The sequence below is a fragment of the Mus musculus genome, chromosome 11, assembly GCF_000001635.26.
Source record: "Mus musculus strain C57BL/6J chromosome 11, GRCm38.p6 C57BL/6J".
In the NCBI taxonomy this organism is placed as follows: domain Eukaryota; kingdom Metazoa; phylum Chordata; class Mammalia; order Rodentia; family Muridae; genus Mus; species Mus musculus.
The window spans coordinates 45,827,961-45,844,726 of record NC_000077.6 but is presented as its reverse complement, the minus strand read 5'-3'; the positions used below and the strand labels follow the sequence as shown (position 1 = coordinate 45,844,726).

At 44.0% G+C, this 16,766-nt stretch overlaps 1 long non-coding RNA gene and 1 pseudogene across 1 annotated transcript in view; both read right to left on the bottom strand.

Moving 5' to 3' along the window:
• Positions 1-1,846: 1,846 nt before the first annotated feature.
• F630206G17Rik (RIKEN cDNA F630206G17 gene) overlaps positions 1,847-16,766 on the bottom strand; it is a 34,798-nt gene continuing 19,878 nt past the window's right edge. Inside the window, exons 2-4 of the long non-coding RNA NR_045876.1 lie at positions 12,960-13,234; positions 6,622-6,719; positions 1,847-3,629 (exon numbers count right to left, since the gene is read on the bottom strand). This is a non-coding gene — a long non-coding RNA (RIKEN cDNA F630206G17 gene). The remainder of the gene's footprint in view (positions 3,630-6,621; positions 6,720-12,959; positions 13,235-16,766) is intronic.
• Gm12164 (predicted gene 12164) lies at positions 14,681-15,616 on the bottom strand (annotated as a pseudogene).

Below are 16,766 nucleotides of genomic sequence, written 5' to 3'. Positions count from 1 at the left end.
GTCTTCTGAAATGAAGTCAGGTAAGGGGGACTTCCAGAAGGCTTCTCTCTGTACTCAAATGTCACCGAATCTCAAATGTCTTTAGCTTAATTAGTTAGCTAACTTTGGGGTACTGCTGGGCCTCCACATTGTCTAATATGGGTGACAGATGTAGAAACAAAAGCTGAAGAGAGATAGATGATCCAGGGCTGTGTGCCAAGATCAGAAGTATCAGCTGTGGTATCTGCATGAGCCTGTGTCAAACCTGGTCTCTACCACAGAACTGTGTGAATTCATCTGAGACCCCTCAGGTCTAAGCACCCTCATTGTCAAATTGAGTCTCAGTCTTACTGGGTTGTTGTGAGTAGTTGATGGGTTGAAATATATTAAATTTCTACCATAGGGGATGAAAAGATGGTTGAATAGTCCAGAGATCTCAAGTTGGGTTCCTAGCTTCCAACTCCATTTAGGAAGCTCACAATTGTCTATGCCCTCTTTTGGCCTTCCTAGGAATCTATACTCACACATGCATACACAGAGACCCCTAAAAATCTTTTAAAAAAATTCTACCAAAGCACTTGGCATCACTTAAATACAAGGTCTATTACTGTTTATATCCAGACAGATATCTCAGTTGATGTGGGAGAGTGAGTAGTGGAGGAGGCTCATTAACTCTTGCAATAAATATTTATTTGGGTACCTCATTGAAAAAAGAAATGTACTGTAAAAACCAGGCCCACTTCCTGTTCTCAGGGAGTTTTCAGTCTCAGGGAGAATTTACATACTAAATAACCAATGCCATAATCAATTTGTCTCACCAAGCTCTGGTGAAGACCATGAAGGACAGGACAGAGTGAGAATGCTGTGTGGCACTTCATTTAGATTGGCTATGGGCGAGGCCCAGAAAAGGCCTTTTGGCAGGGTGACACTTCAAATAGGAATGGAAAGATAATTTTAAGGGGAGAGAAAGAAAGAGCTGTCTAGGTGGAGAGATCAGTCTATGTCAAGGCCTCAGGCAGGACGGCACTTAGTTTGTGCTGGGGCCTGAGAGAAGGGGTGGAAAGAGAGAGAGAGAAGGGCATAGACGAGCTTGGGAGGTGAGAGGGAACCTGAGAGGTCTTAGCTTGCTCAACTCATCCTTGGTTGTGTTTCGAGTCCATCTGACTTATGTGGACTTCATGGCCCACAGTATTATGGCTTCTGACTTACAAAGGTTCTGCCATTTTGGGGAGGGAGAGCAGAAGATTGGGAAAGGGAGGGAGTGGTTTGACACTGTCACTGCTTTGGGAATATTATGACAGGTGGCGCTCCTTATGGTTCTAGCTCTCCCTGAGTCTTTAGGCTTTGGGGGACAATGTTTTTACTCTGATGGGAACTATGCCTGCTTTTCTAAATGTTGGGTTTTCTCACTGTCATCTTAGTTTCTAAGTTTCTAAATGTTGGGTTTCCCTTGCCGTGAAGAGACACCATGACTAAAGCAACTCTTATAAAGGACGACCTTTCACTGGGCCTGGCTAACAGGTTCAGAGCTTCACTCCACTGTCACCAAGGCAGGAGTCAAGGCAGTGTCCTGCAGAGATGGTACTGGAGAAGAAGGAGCTGAAAGTTCCTCATCCTGTTCCCAAGACAACCAGAAAGACTGATTTCCAGGCAGCTAGGAGGAAGGCTTTTCAAAGCCCACCCCCACAGTGACACACTTCTCCAACAAGGCCACACCTCCAAATAGTGCTACTCCCTATGGGCCAAGCATATTCAAACCACCACACTCACTCTGCCCACCTTACTGTGAGTTGCCTCTTCTTAGGGTTTTAGCCATGCTTCCAAACTCTTCTCATACTCTGAATATAAGAATCACAACTTGGTATATTTTTGAAAAGTCTTTCTTTTGTTTGTTAAGTTGTATGTGCCCACTAGTGTGGTACCCACAGAGGCCAGATGAGCTGAAGTCACAGATAGTTGTAAGTTGCCTGATGTGGGTGCTAGGATTTAAACCTGGGTCCATTGGAAGAACAACAGTACACACTCTTAACTGCTAATCCATATCTCCAGTCCTGGAGACTTTTTAAAAGGGCATTTAAAAACTTTTTTGTATGTGTATGAGTGGGTGCATGCCATGCAATGCCCTGCCATACATGTAGAAGTCAGAGGATAACTCTGTGGGGTGGGCTCTCTACTTCAACCTTCGCATGGGTTCCAGGAATTTAACACAGATTGTCAGCCTTGACAAGCACACATTTCGCCCAGTGAGCCTTGTTGCCTTTATCCTGGCATGGAGGGCTTTGCATGTCAAATTAAGGACTTGCTGTTTTTAATAATTTTTTTTTTTGTAGTCCCAGCTGGCCCTAAGACCCAAATCCTCCTGCCACAGACTCCCGAATGCTAGGATTATAGGTATGTAGCCAAAGATGCCTTTGAACTTGTGAACCCTCCAACTCTACCACCCAAGTATTGGGATTATAGATATGCATCAATCTGCCCTGTTGTGAAGGGCTGGGGTTCAAACCCAGGGTATCATGCATACTAGGCAAGCATTCTACCAACTGAGTCTCCTGTTTCTTTTAACACCTCTCTCTGTCATTACTTCTTGAACTGCCGTGGAGCCTACATTCCCTTTCAGAAGGCTTCTCATAGCTTTCATGGATCTACAGTTCTAAGAGTCCCCTCTGCCCCACCCCCTACCTCACATATTTCAGGCTCCTTGGAAAACTTGTATTCCTCTCCTGCTTCTAGATGTGGGTAGGGAGAGATGTCTGGCTTTTCTTCTCTGATGCAGATATTAACCAGAGTCATCTCTCTAGAGTTTTTGAAGGATTTGCAAGCGCCTCTTGGTCTGGGCACCCATAACCTTTCCTGGGTTGTAAACGGGGTCATGTTACTAGCAGCAGAAAACCTAAAGTTGTTTTCCATGACAGAGTCCAACCTTAACCCTTCAGGTGTTCCTTCCTAGTCCCCACCTCTGGATGGACGAATGCTTCTGTGGTTTTGCTCCGGGTCAGGACTCAAGGCCAGCTACTGGGACAAGCGGTGATGGTGTGGGTCACCCACTCAACAGGCACCACTGTAGCCTGTCACCATCCACATCCTTTCCCCCATTGTCTGTGGTATCCATTTTCTTTTTTGCTTTCACTTACATCACATTTATCTTCATGCAGTCGCAGTCCTTCTTTTTTCTTTCTTTCTTTTTTTTTTTTCTTTTTTAATTTCCTAACTCAGTACTTCTTTAGAATGTGTCTTCATGCCGTCAGCTGGATTTTTGTAGCTCTTTGGATGGGGAGAGCTGCCAAGGCTTGGTTCACACTGTATATACAGACCCTCCCAGAGGTGAGGCTGCTTCTTAATGCGTTGATTTCACTGGTCCCAGAACCTATTCCTTTGTTCTTTCTTGTTAATGCTAAGTATGCGTTCTGGCGACACCCCATGATTATAGAATTTAAGCATTTGTGCATTGTTCAACTTGCCTTGGTCTCTGCAGTGAAGCTGCTTTTCTGGTGTGCTGGCAGTGTTTCCAACCATGAGTTGAATCTTTTAGTGAAACTTAATTTCTCTCAGGCAAGATTACCAGTGGGAATGTCCTTTTTCCATGATTCACCCCAGAGACTGTTGAGACATGGACTTGGCCAGGAAAGTGAAGATCTGAGAGAACCAAATACCTAATGGGAGAAAACCAAATGGAGAAACGGATGGATTATTTTATTACACATTACAATAGTCGACAGCCTTAATGCAGACTCTTTCCCTTCACAAAAATTGGTTTTTGAGACAGGGTAGCATGTAGCCCAGGCTGGCCTAGAACTCTCTATGGAGCTGAGGACCTTGAACTTTTAATATCCCTGCCTGTCACCTGAGTGCTATGCTTATAGGCAGGTGCTATGACAGTCAGTTTCTGCTCTGTTGTGAATGGAACCCAGGGTTTCCTGCATGCTGGATGAGCACTTAACAAACTAAACTACAACCTGAGGCCTTAGCCCTTTTCCCTCTATAAAAGAGTCTATTCATTATCTTAATAGTAACTATAACAAACTCATGTGTCCTCCATCTATCCTTTAACTCAGAGATTCAACTCTTAGTATTTAGCCAAAAGATCAAAAAGATACATAAAAATATTGTGGAAAAAAATGTTCTTAGCAGCTTTACTCATAATAGCAGAAACCCGAAATGTGCAGCAACAGGGTTTCAATGAACTGCCTGGCTTACATCATTTGCGTGAATTCTGACTCAGCAAGAGAAATGAATAATTACTAAGATGGGCAACATCCTGGGCTAACAGTGAGCAAAAGCCCTTGTGCACTAAACATGATTCTATTCTTTTGAAATGCTAGAACAGGAAAAGATGAGGTGAAAAAACTGTGGTTTCCTGAAGTGAGGTAGAAAGAATTGTGGGAATAGGAGAATTAAAAGGAAAAGTACCCGTGCAGTCACTTTAAAAATCAGAATGATCCAAAAACCTCATAAAAGAGAAGTTCATCTTTTCTCCTTCTTTAGCAATTTTGTTTAAAACTCATTGGATTTTCCCACCCTTTATGCTGTCTGCACAGGTGTAAAAAACATGTCTGCACATAAGTTGGTCTGAGATCATGCCGTGTAAGTTTCTTGTTCTAAAAACTAACACCGGGCTGGCAAGATGGCTTAGCAGGTAAAGGTGCCTATCACCAGTCTACGTCTGATCTTTAAGATTCCCATGACAGAAGGACAGAAGGATAGAACTGATTCTCGTCTGTCTCGTCTAAGTCGTTAGCCTAAGCTAGCTCCAATTCTCAAGGATGGCTTGAATGTCTTATCTTCCTGCTTCTACCTTCTGAATGCTAGGAATGCTGGGATTATAGATAGGCATGTGGCACCATGCTTATTTGATGCAGTGTTAGGAATCAAAGCCAGGGTGTTGTGCTTCCTAGGCACACGCTGCACCATCGAGCCATGTTGATCCCCCAGGTATTTATGTTCTTGATGACATATGTAAAAATCTGTTGTCTTATCTAAGGCCTACATTTTCTTTCCAGAGTTTCATAGATTTAGTTCTTACATTCAGATGATCCATTTCAGTGACTTTTCTATTTTTCCTTCTCCTTTTCCTCTTCTTTTTTCTTTGGAAAATATCTTGCTATATAGTCTAGATCGGTCTCAAACTTGCAATTCGCCTGCCTCTGCCTCTAGAGTATGAGGTTTATAAGCATGCACTGCTACTTACTAGATTTCAGTAGAAGAGGGGGCTCCAAACTTGTATTCTTTTTGCTGGGAGATAGCCAGGTGTCCCAGCACCATTTACTGAATAGATTATTCTTTCCTTGGATGATCTGTTTTGGTGCCTTGCTGAAAATGAATCGATCCTGCTCAGAAACGATTCCCAGTATCAATGATAATAACATGAGTGATTGCCAGCTTGTAGGTTATCTCAAAAACCGTTGTCCTTTCCTACTCTAAGGCCATTTGTTTCAGAAGTGGTTCTGGGACTTGTAATCTTGAGTAATACTGTACCAAACACACTGAAACACCAGAAGGGTAAGCTTCTATAGGGCATGTGGGTAAATAACTTCAAATTTCCCTTATCTGTTGGGTAGGGAAATAAGAGTACTTACACATAGTGTGTTTATGAGGATGGAGTAGGGTTTAAAAGGGGGACAATTGTAAAATATTTTACAACATAAAGAAAGCAAACTTAATGCTCTGGCAAGATTTGGACTAGGATGCCAGAAAGCAAGTGTTGCTCTTTGGTTAACTGGCTGAATGATCTTGCCCAGTCACCTGGCTCTCACATAGCTTCTCAATTTCCTGGTCTGCTAAATGCAGGTAACAACGCCAACTCTAATCACTATTCAGAATTATTAGAATGTAACTGGGGAGTGAGTGTGTGTAAGTGTGCATCAGAACACTTGTTGTTCCAGCCACTCTGAACAATTTACGAGTTACTTTCATTCAAGGAAAAAAAAATGGTCTTTGACTCGTTTACAGTAAGTGATTTATCCCTGTTGGGGACCAACCACAAGCAATGTTTACCCCAATAAAACATTAACATGAGGTTTCTTACCACTTATCTGGGCAAAGGCCAAGGCCTGGTATTTGACTCAAAGAAGGTAGTTATACATTGTTTAATAGCAACCAGGCCCTTGGGCAACCCTCAATAAATGCTTTTGGTGTCTGGATTAGAATGTAACTACGGAGCACCTCACCCACAGCCTTTATTGATTGCTTAGACTGTGTAGGGAGTGTGCTTTACAAAAAAGGAAGAGTCCTGGGGCAGGATAAAGAGCTTAACTGATAGAGTGCTAACCTGACATTCATAAAGCCCTGGGTTTGATCCCCGACATCACATAAACTTGACCTGGTGGGGCATGCCTGTAGTCTTAGCACTTGGAAGTGGACACAGCAGGATCAGAAGTCCAAGGTCATTCTTGGCTTCATAGTGAGGAGTTTGAGGTGAGCCCTAACTCAAGAGACCCTATCTCAAACAAGCAAAGATCTGGAAAACCTTAATTTACATTGTGACAAGCTTAGGACCTAAGCGTTTATCAGCTCCATTTACCACCTTGTGGAGTTAAGGGGAGGAAAAATGGTCTGCCCCAGGGAACTTGATTTGTAGGGAAGAAGCACTGAGCTGAAAAATAGTTGCAGCCCTAAGAACTCGCTGCCTCATTGACAAAGACTTACATCATGCGGCTTTTCGCGATGTTTCTCCCCACCTGGACAGGTCGTTTTAGATTCACTGGACTCTGAAAATGTTCATCTCTGGGAGATACAAATATGATCTAATGGGAAAAAAAAAACCTCATTAATTGTTGCTAAATGTGTTACAGTAGCACCAAAGAGGCCAAGCAGCTGGAATACTAACCCCTCTGCCATGTCTGGGTGTTATTTTAATTTGTGTAATTCAAGCTTTGAGAATTTTTTTTTTAATCCACAGATATTTTGCCTGGTATAAGAAGAGAGATGACTGTGGGCAAGCATAATCACTGCACAGAGGATGGGATCTTTCCAGAAAGTGATAAAGAAGGCAGAACGCCATGAGAACCGTGCTAGAGTAACAAGGTTAGGATCTGGAGAGTTCCAAACAGGAACGTCCTTTGGGAACATTTTCTTCTTAGGTGCTTTCCCCTTTAACCACAAAGAGTCACACTTGGTATAGACTTTGACCTGATTTATCCCAGATTCTGAAACTGCCTTTAGCATCTCCCTTCAGCAAAGTGTAAACATAGCCTGATGGGGTGGCATGTGCCGGTTGTCTCAGCACTCAGCAAGCTGAGGCCAGTAGGTTCCACATATCAAGAGCCAAGTCAGTCAGGGCTACATATCCAGCCCTTCCCTGACTGTTGAAAACAACACAACTATGCACACATACAGCTTCTTATCAGCTGTAGCTTCCTTACCCGTGAAATGGAGATAATTTTACCACCTAGGGTTGTGGTGAGGGTTAACTATATGGACTCTGGGAAGGAAGGAAGGAAGGAAGGAAGGAAGGAAGGAAGGAAGGAAGGAAGGAAAGAAAGAAGGAAGAACTGTTTCTCTTGTCAGACCCCTCTCTTCACCTTCCTCCCTCTCCAGATCTTCAGAGCGATCTGTTGCCAGAGAATAAACAGCTCAAAGAAGCAAAATCAAGATGTTTCTGGAAGGGACAAGCTCTTTCCCGTATGTTGGAGAGGGAGGTAAAATCTAGCCCGAGAAGTGACATTCCAGTAGCTTGCTTAATGAGTACCTGGAGAGTGTCACAGGGGCCAAGGGCTTCAGCCCCATGAGCTGAAACTTTTATGTGTCATGATGGAATCCTGATATGGAGTGTACTTCCCTATGTTATGAAAAACATCAGTGAAAACTATAGCAGCACTAAAACATGCTCTACAGACAAAGAAGCCCTGTGTTACCTTGAGATGCACAGTGCATTGGAGTCCTGCCTGAGAAGTGTCCTTTTGCTGTAGAAGAGAACCTTGGATCTTAGAACTGAAGACAAGAGCATGGGCTGGGGAGATGGCCTGCCATGGCAAGCACAGGACCCAAGATAGAATCCCTGGAGCCCTTTGGAAAGCAGAGTGGTGACAAATCTGCAATTCCTGACTCCTATATTAAGTGGGTAAGAGCTTTTCTCTAGAAGCTCGAAGACCAGCTTGAGTGACACATGCAAGAGATCCGGCCTTAAATACGTTTGAGGATAGGCACCCAAGGTTGTCTTCTGATCTCCACATGCACATGCACACACAGCATCCATGCATGTGCACATAGCATACATGCGTACACACATGCACTACAGCATACACACGTGCAAACATAGCATACATGCATACACACACGAACAAATGGCATACACACATGCATAAATAGCATACATGCATACACATATACACACATGGTATATATACATGCATACAACATATACACACGTACACAACACAACATATACAGTATACACACAAGCACACACAGCATACACACATGCACACACACACTTCTCATACACTTATTATTTCTTTTAGTTTCCTGCCATCGTTATAGCACATCTCAGTGATGAAGAGAGAGTGCTCAGAACAAATGTGACCACAAGCACACCATTGGAGGAGGGCCTTGTTAAGTGCTTTTTGTCTTAAAAACAAACAGTTTTGCTGAACTGAAGCAGGTGCCGCCCGTGTAATCCTAGCACTTGAGCAGCAGACATAGGACGACCAAGAATTTCAGGTTACCCTTAGCAACATTTGTTAGAGCTTAGTCTGGGCTACCCGGAACATCTCATTCACCAGCCCCTCCCCTTTCCTTGCCTCTGTCTTCACCCTCCCCCTTTCTGTGAGGCTGAGGATCAACCTAAGGATTTAGGCACATCAGGCCACCACTCTTCCTCTAAGCTGACCTTAGTTAGCCAGTGAGGCCCTTCTCCCTTGATTCAAAGGTCTGCCTTCAATTTACTCTCCTTTATCAGTTCCTGCCTTTTAACAGTCAGCCTGGGGTAAGGTAAAGGGCATACAAGGTCTGCCTCAGTTCTTTTCCTGCTTGTGGGTTTTGGCAACTATTAGATTCCTTTGTTGTAAATGTGGCAGTCTTAATTTCCTCCCTGCCTCCTGACTGAATAAAGGTGAACTGGCAATAGATATTTAGTTACTGTTAGGTCTCAAACCAGGAACAAAGAGCTGAGGTCCTATTAACATATCAAAGCAGACTCTGGCCACCAGGTCCTGCCAGTATCCCTCAGTCCCTCTCTGCTAAAATGTATGGCTAGTATACCCCAGCCCTCTACCTTGAACTCTCCAGCCCAGAAACTGAGCTGTCCTTCCTTTAACTGCTTGCTATTCACTACATAATCCAGTCGTTTGGGGGCACACTGGTCCTTTTTACCCTCTTTTATCTTTTTGTTCTCCTGGTCTCCTGGCTATCCCCTTCCCACTCTCCTCACATGGCCTGGCTCAGACTGCTGGTCATGTCCAGTCTGCACTTTCCCGGATGTCTCCACATCTGGCTATGCTCTCCCTCATATCTCCACTAAACTAACTATCTCCACCATATCTAGGAGCAGCCATGTCCTCTTTTTTATTTCTTTATTTTCATTCAGTGACTGTAAAGAGAGATGGATAATGTTGCCAGGTGCCTGTCCTAAGAGCTGCCTGGCACTCGATACAGGGCTGCCAGCATTCTCTAACAATCTAGTTCTCACTGTGATCCTTCAGTATGTTACTCTTCTCTATCTGCTAATCTAGCTCCCTGGGATGCATGGCTTAATCATTCATTCATTCTTTCATTCATTCAAGTATTCATAAACTTAGTTTTTTTTTAAGTTACATTCATTAGAGAGAGAGAGAGAGAGAGAGAGAGAGAGAGAATTGAGACATGTATGGGGGTCAGAGGCTAACTTGTAGAAATTTACCATGTGTTTTCCAAGATTCAAATTTAGGTTGTTAGGCTTAGCAGCAAGCGCCTTTCTCCACTGAGTCACCTAACAGCCCCATACAAGCTTTCATTTGTGGAAACTTTCAAACATAATAAAGCTTAGTGAACTCCCGCTCTTGTTTCAGAGATACTACCATCTCCTAGCTAAGATACTACCATCTCCTAACTAAGTGACTTTAAATGAATCCTAAGTCACATTGTGTGCCTGTAAATATTGTCCATATGCATCTCAAAAATAAGTGATCTACAAAGGTACCAAAATGCCATTATTTTATCTTTAAAAAAATTAAACTGGGCTGAGTGGTGGTGGGCATTCCTTTAATCGCATCACTCAGGAGGCAAAGGCAGGCAGATATCTTGAGTTGGAGGTCAGCCTGGTCTACGGAGTTTCAGGGCAGCCAGGGCTACATAGAGAAACACTGTCCTTGAGAAAACAAAACAAAACAAAACAAAACAAAACAAAACTGGGTGTGGTGGTTCATGCTTGCAATCTCATGTCGGAGGCTGAGGCAGGAGGATCATGATGAATTCCAGGGTAGCCTGGAAACACACACACAGACACACACACACACACACACACACACACACACAGAAAGACAAAAGACAACAGCAAAATGTTTGTGTGTCTGAAAGGTAAATCTCAAGTTATAGTCACAACTCTAGATCTTATCCCTTCTACCCTGGTCCCTCCCTTCTAACAAACAGCATTCTATTTTTAGGTATTCATAATCACACTATATGTAGCCAGACAACATGCATTCATGAATGTACTGTACATGGAAGTGCAAATATGTTTGAACCAGCTGAATGAAACCACCTTTCTCTGTCTTGCTTTCCTGTTGTGACTTGAGTACTCATAGCATCCCAAGGACTCTTCATGTATACATACATTAGTTATGCCAGCTCCCTACTAATAAACATTTTGATTGTTTCTATTCTTATACTATTCCTAGTGCCCTGGTTTGCCACTCTCTTTGCTTTTATCAAGGAGACACAAGCCAGGGTCATCTGGGAAGAGGGAACCTCAGTTGAGAAAGTGCTTCTATCAGATTGGCCTGGAGGCAAGTCTGTGAGGCCTTTTGTTGATTAGTGACAGGTGTGTGAGGGCCCAAGCCATGGTGGGTGGCGCTACCCCTAGGGCAGTTGGTCCTGAGTTTATAAGAAAGCAGGCTGAGCAGGCCAGTCAGCAAGCTGGTCAGTAGCCCTTCTCCCTGCTCAGTGCCTGCTTCTAGGTTCCTGCTTGAGTTTCTGCCTGAGTGGAATAAACGCCTTTCTCCCCATGAGGCTTTTGGTTAGTGTTTCAGAACAGCCCTGGAACACTCGGCACAGCACTGACAAGCTTTCCTGTTCTTGTGTGTGCGGGTTTGGAATAGGTATTTGGAGTGAGATTTTGGGGTCAAGGAAAAAATATCAATAAGACCTCTGGGTGCTGGAGAGATGTCTCAGGAGGCTGGGGAGATGGTTCAGCAGTTAAGAGCACCGACTGCTCTTCCAGAGGCCCTGAGTTGAATCCTAGCAACCACATGATGGGCTTACAACCATCTGTAATGGGATCCAATGCACTCTTCTGGTGCATCTGAAGACAGCAACAGTGTACTCACAGACAGAAAATAAATAAATAAATCTTAAAAAAAAAAAAAATTCTGTATCAGGGCCCGGTTCTTCTCTCTGGTGTATTATTTGCCTTCTCACCATTGACGAGTACAAGGATCTATTTCTTTCTTTTTCTTTTCTCTTCTTTTCTTTTCTTCTCTTCTCTTCTCTTCTCTTCTCTTCTCTTCTCTTCTCTTCTCTTCTCTTCTCTCTCTCTCTCTCTCTCTCTCTCTCTCTTTCTTTCCTTCTTTCTTCCTTTCTCTCTTCCTTTCTTTTTTTCAAGACAGGGTTTCTCTGTGTAGCCCTGGCTGTCCTGGAACTCACTCTGTAGACCAGGCTGGACTCGAACTCAGAAATCCGCCTGCCTCTGCCTCCCAAGTGCTGGGATTAAAGGAGAAGGATCTATTTCTGCACAGTCTTATGAAATATGTTAGTTCTTTGACTGTTTTGTTAATAATTCTCATTTTCTCTTTGCCCCCGACCCCCATATCTCATGAAATTCAGGCTGTCCTCAGATTCTTTGGGTAATCCAAGCTGGCCTTGAATTCATTATCTTCTTCTGTGCGGAGATTACAGATGTGTGTCACAACCTGTGCTTTAAGATTGACATACAGTGTGTTTAGAAGTCATTTGCATTTCTTTTAAAGTTGCCCATTGTACGTTCCCATGCACTTTTTAAAAAATATAGTTGACCTGCTTTTCTCTACTTAGCTCTTTTCATGTGATGGTCAGATAGGTATCTTCCTATACAGCTGGATCTGTGCCTTCTTGGCTCCTCCCTTCTGATGCTTGCTAGTCATCCAGGGTCCTGGCTTGGTGGCACCTCTGACTATAATCTTCTCTAATTAGCCTTCTACTGTTTAAATGTACAACCTCCATCTTTTCTAGCCAGGTTTTATAGATGCTGCCAATGAGGAGACAGAAGAGAGTCTAGACATGGAATCATTGGCTTGGGGATTTTGTACTTATTTTCTTCCGTGATTGAAATTGTTCTAGCTGTGGACTGGAGCTTCCTATATAGTAGATGAATGCTCTGCTCCTGAGCCTCGTCCCCCATACCCAGACACCCTTCTCCTATTACAGTAATGTTGCCTTCAGTGGCACTTGCTGTGGGATCCCTTTGGGTGTCTTTACCAGCTTGCCTATTCTCTATGAAGCATCTGTTTACCTGTATTTAGAAATAGACATGGACATGCAGAACACATTTACAAGTGCATGCTTGGCAAAGGCCTGGACGGGCCGTAAGCAGCACTGATTAAAAGAATGTATACAATAGCTCAGTGGGTAAGTCACTCACTGCCAAGGCTGACAGTCTTGATTCTGTGACCCACAAGGAAGTAGAGAGCCAACTCTCACCATGCCACTTACAAGCCATGACTCAAGCATGTTCACACACTCACACCAAACAAACAGAGTCAGTAAAGGAACATATTCTTGATGCTGTCCTTGCTGAGAAGATCTTACTACAGATGAGGTCATAGACATGGCAGGGCCATGCGAGAAAACAGGGTTAACTGGATGGACGATCTCACCGGGTGAACGTGAACGCCAAGGCCAGGCTGGGTTCACACCCTGGCTCTGCCAGAGGGCCGCTTTGCCACTCTCAAAAAGGCGTATCGTCTTCTTGGGTTTTCATTTCCTCTTCTGTGAAACACTACACTGGGATTTGTTGCTGAGTAAGGCTTTCCACTTGCCCCATTTCAGGATCGTCAGGTGTTTGACTCAACAGTTGGCATGCCGGAGAGTTTCATTACAAGATCCCAAAGATCAGCTACGCCGGTATAACCTGTCTCCACCTTCCAAAATCCTGCGTTGGCAAGAACAGAAATGCAATAATTATGACGGAAAAGGTCTCCTCGCATTCAGACACCAATAGGGCCTGCTGGTGCTGTACATCTATTTTAACAATTTTACTCCCTAGTTGCCTACTTAATGTTTATTTACTCAGGATGGAAGGCCTCATGTGCTGCTTATACACTTTGACTTTAGAAACCGTTGCATGAAACATCCTCTAAATTGCCCTCCTCGCCCCTCAACGGGGGGGGGGGGGGAAAAGGAGTTGTCTATAAACATCTATCTCCTCCCTAAAACACTTGGCTCAGAAAGGACTCCGAGTTGATCTGGATTTGCCAAGTCACACCCCCCTTTCCACTGCAGTGAAGTGCAGACATGCAGTCCCTGTTATTTTTAGCTTATAGCACATACGATAGGCCCCTCTAGTGTAGCTTACATATTTTGGTTTCCCCCAAGTTCCTTGAAGATGTATTTGGGAGACATCCAGGTCCATTCCAGACATGCCAAAAGCCCAAGAAGGCTGCTCCAGAATCGTGGCTGCTCCAGTATTGTGGTGATGATGTGCAGTCCTGGCTGTTTGTATTTCTTACTCTATAATTGGTGTGAGAACCCTATTCAAGCAGTTTACCATAGTGCCGTGAATGGCCTTTTTCAGGGAAGCTTTTTTGTTTTCCCTAGGAGTCCCGCCCCCCCTTTCCTGTCTAGTTTCTTACACAGCTAGCTGTTCACTGGATCTTGAAATTCATTCGCTTCCTTGAACCTGTATAATGTCTAGAATCTAGAAAGACTTTCACTTGTTGTCTGTGTAATGTCTAACATCTGGACCCAGGATAAATCTACATTCAGGGAGAGCTTTTTTTTTTTTTTTTTTCCTATAGATATTTCAATCTAGGGCTCCTTCTCCATCTTTCCAGCCCTGCATCTGAGTCACTCGTGACCTGATACCAGTGGTTTTCTTAATTTAAAGCTAATAAAATTATTACTTAGAGAGCTTTTAAGTGGCCCATGCAATCATCAGGTAGAGTGGAAACTGGGCAGCATGGTATAATTTGGTTTTCCCATCTTAAAGTATGAGAGGGAGACCTTTTATAGGCTGCAGGTACTGCTGGAGGGCTACTTTTCATTATGTGGACTCATGGCAAGGAACAATTAGAGGCTGGGTGTGGTGGTGCAAGCCTGTAAGCTCAGTTCTTGGATGCAGGCCAGTGAGTCAGGAGTCAGTTGTCAACCCTGATCATACAGAGAATTCAGGGCCAGTCTGAGCTATGTGAGAGCATCTCTCTCATAAAGAAAAGTAAGTGTGGAGATTAAAAGCAGAAAATAAGCATATCTGTTCAAGTTCAGGGACAATGAGTACAGCTAAAATCATTGAATGTGGTCTAGTTGGACAACAGAAAAGAATTGATTAGATAATGAAATTTAGAATAATTTTAGTATAGCCACTAAAATAATTTTAGAATTTTTTTTTTTTTTTGCTGTCTCAAAAAGCTTTATTTTTACTTGGTCCAAGACTTGACAGAGGCTCCAGGGCGGTTACAAAGCTGCCTAGTGGCTTGAGAGGTTCATTCAGGTGGAGGTCCCAGGGCGGGCTGGTGCAGAGCAGAGGGGGGAGCCCCTTGGAAGGCACAGAGGCCTCCTAGTCATGCTTGAGAGTGAGGCGCTCAAAGAGATACTCGCCCAGAGATCCCTGGGGCGCGCCAGTCTGCGCTGGTTGTGGCCCTGCCACCCTGCGGAGGTTGGTCAGATGGTTGCCCATCTTCTTGATGAGTTTCACCTCCTTATCCAGGAAGTGGCTTTCCAGGAAGTCACAGAGATGAGGGTCCGCGCGGGCAGAACCCAGGGCATGCAGATCCAAGAGGGCCTGATTCAGGTTCTTCTCCAGGGCCAAGGCAGCTTCCATGCCTCCTGGGTTTTACCCCCATTCATCTTGAGATGGCTTCTGCACATCCTGGAAGAGTGCACGGCCCCCCGCGATCGTTCTGAAACTCCAGGAGTTTCCAGGCCCTGGCGCTTCTCCTCGGCCAATTCGCAGAAGAAGTGGCCTATGCCCTCCAGAGCCACGTCATCCCGATCAAAAAAGAAGCCCAGAGAGAGGTAGGTGTAGGAGGCCCGAAGGTGCAAGTTGACCAGGCGGTTCAGGGCAGCTTCCACCTCGGTGGAATAATTCTGATGAATCTGAGAGGTCATGGCTGATCCGGAGTAGGAGCTAACCGCGAAGAGACGGTGCAGACTGGTCCTAGGAGCCGAAGGCAGCGAGGAGATGGTCCCGGAGGCTGCGACTGGAGAGACTTGTAAAGGCGGCTGGAAGCGAGTACAGTGGGAATCCCCGGGTCTGTTCCGTTCAAACACTGTTGAAGCAAGACACAGATCCACGGGACCTCCAAGGCGCTGCTCTCTAGAATTTTCATATTAGACTCTGTTTATACTCTATTATTATATATAAAACAGTGATTTTTCAGCCTGTGGGTCTTGGCACCTTTGGGGTTGAACTATCCTGTCACAGGGGTCCCTGAAGAACATTGGAAAACAAATGTTTGCATTATGATTCATAACTATAGAAAAATTACACTTGCGAAGTAGCAATGAGAATAATTTTATGGCTGGAGGTCACCACAACATAAGTAACTGTATTAAAGGGTCTCAGCATTAAGAAGGTTGAAAATACTGATATAAAAGAATTAGGTTTTAGCAGTATATGATCCAATTTAAAAAAAACATAAATGGGGCAAGATGTAGTGTATTAAGCCTGTAAAGCTATCACCCAGGAGTCTGAGGAATGAGAGATGCCATGAGTTTGAAGGCCCCTGGGCCTCACAGTGAGTTCCAGGGCAGCCTGGGCTACAGCGCGTCTTAGAGAAACAAAAGATACTGAAAGAACCTAGTGGGGAAACCCCCACTCAATTTCCGTTCGGCTCGCATCCAAGAATCACGAACAGACGACCATCTTGATGTAAAAGCATGAGGTAGTTTAATGACGGAGCTCCAGGCCGACACATATCTCTCGCAGGAGACAGAGGTGTAGACCACATGGTGGAGCCATAATGGCAGAGCTCCGGTTTGAAACATATCTCAAACAGGAGACAGTGGTTTCGACCCCAACGCTTGGAAGCTAGGGGTTTTTATAGAAAAGGGGTGGGGCTGGGGGAGGAATTGGCGCGGTTTTACATGATTGGTCCATTTAAACATCAACAGACTGTCAGAAGGGCGGGAGATAGGGAGGTACCAGGCCAGTCAGGACAAGTAACGATGGGCCTGCCCGGGCATGTCCCGGCCTGTTCTACTATGTTCTCAGCCCCAGGTTTTAAAGCTCACAAACAACTTTTTGGGCTATTTGACATAAATTACATAAATCACATGTCTCAAGTTTTATTTCCTTTCAATACCAAAAATATAAATACATTTTAAATGTTTAAAATGTAAAACAGTAAGAAAATTATTTACATGTAAATAAATTTCAATGTGTTGACTAATCTTTTATGCTTGTATATATACTTATATACTTATATACTTATATACAAGTATATGTGCATGTTGACTACTTGGAA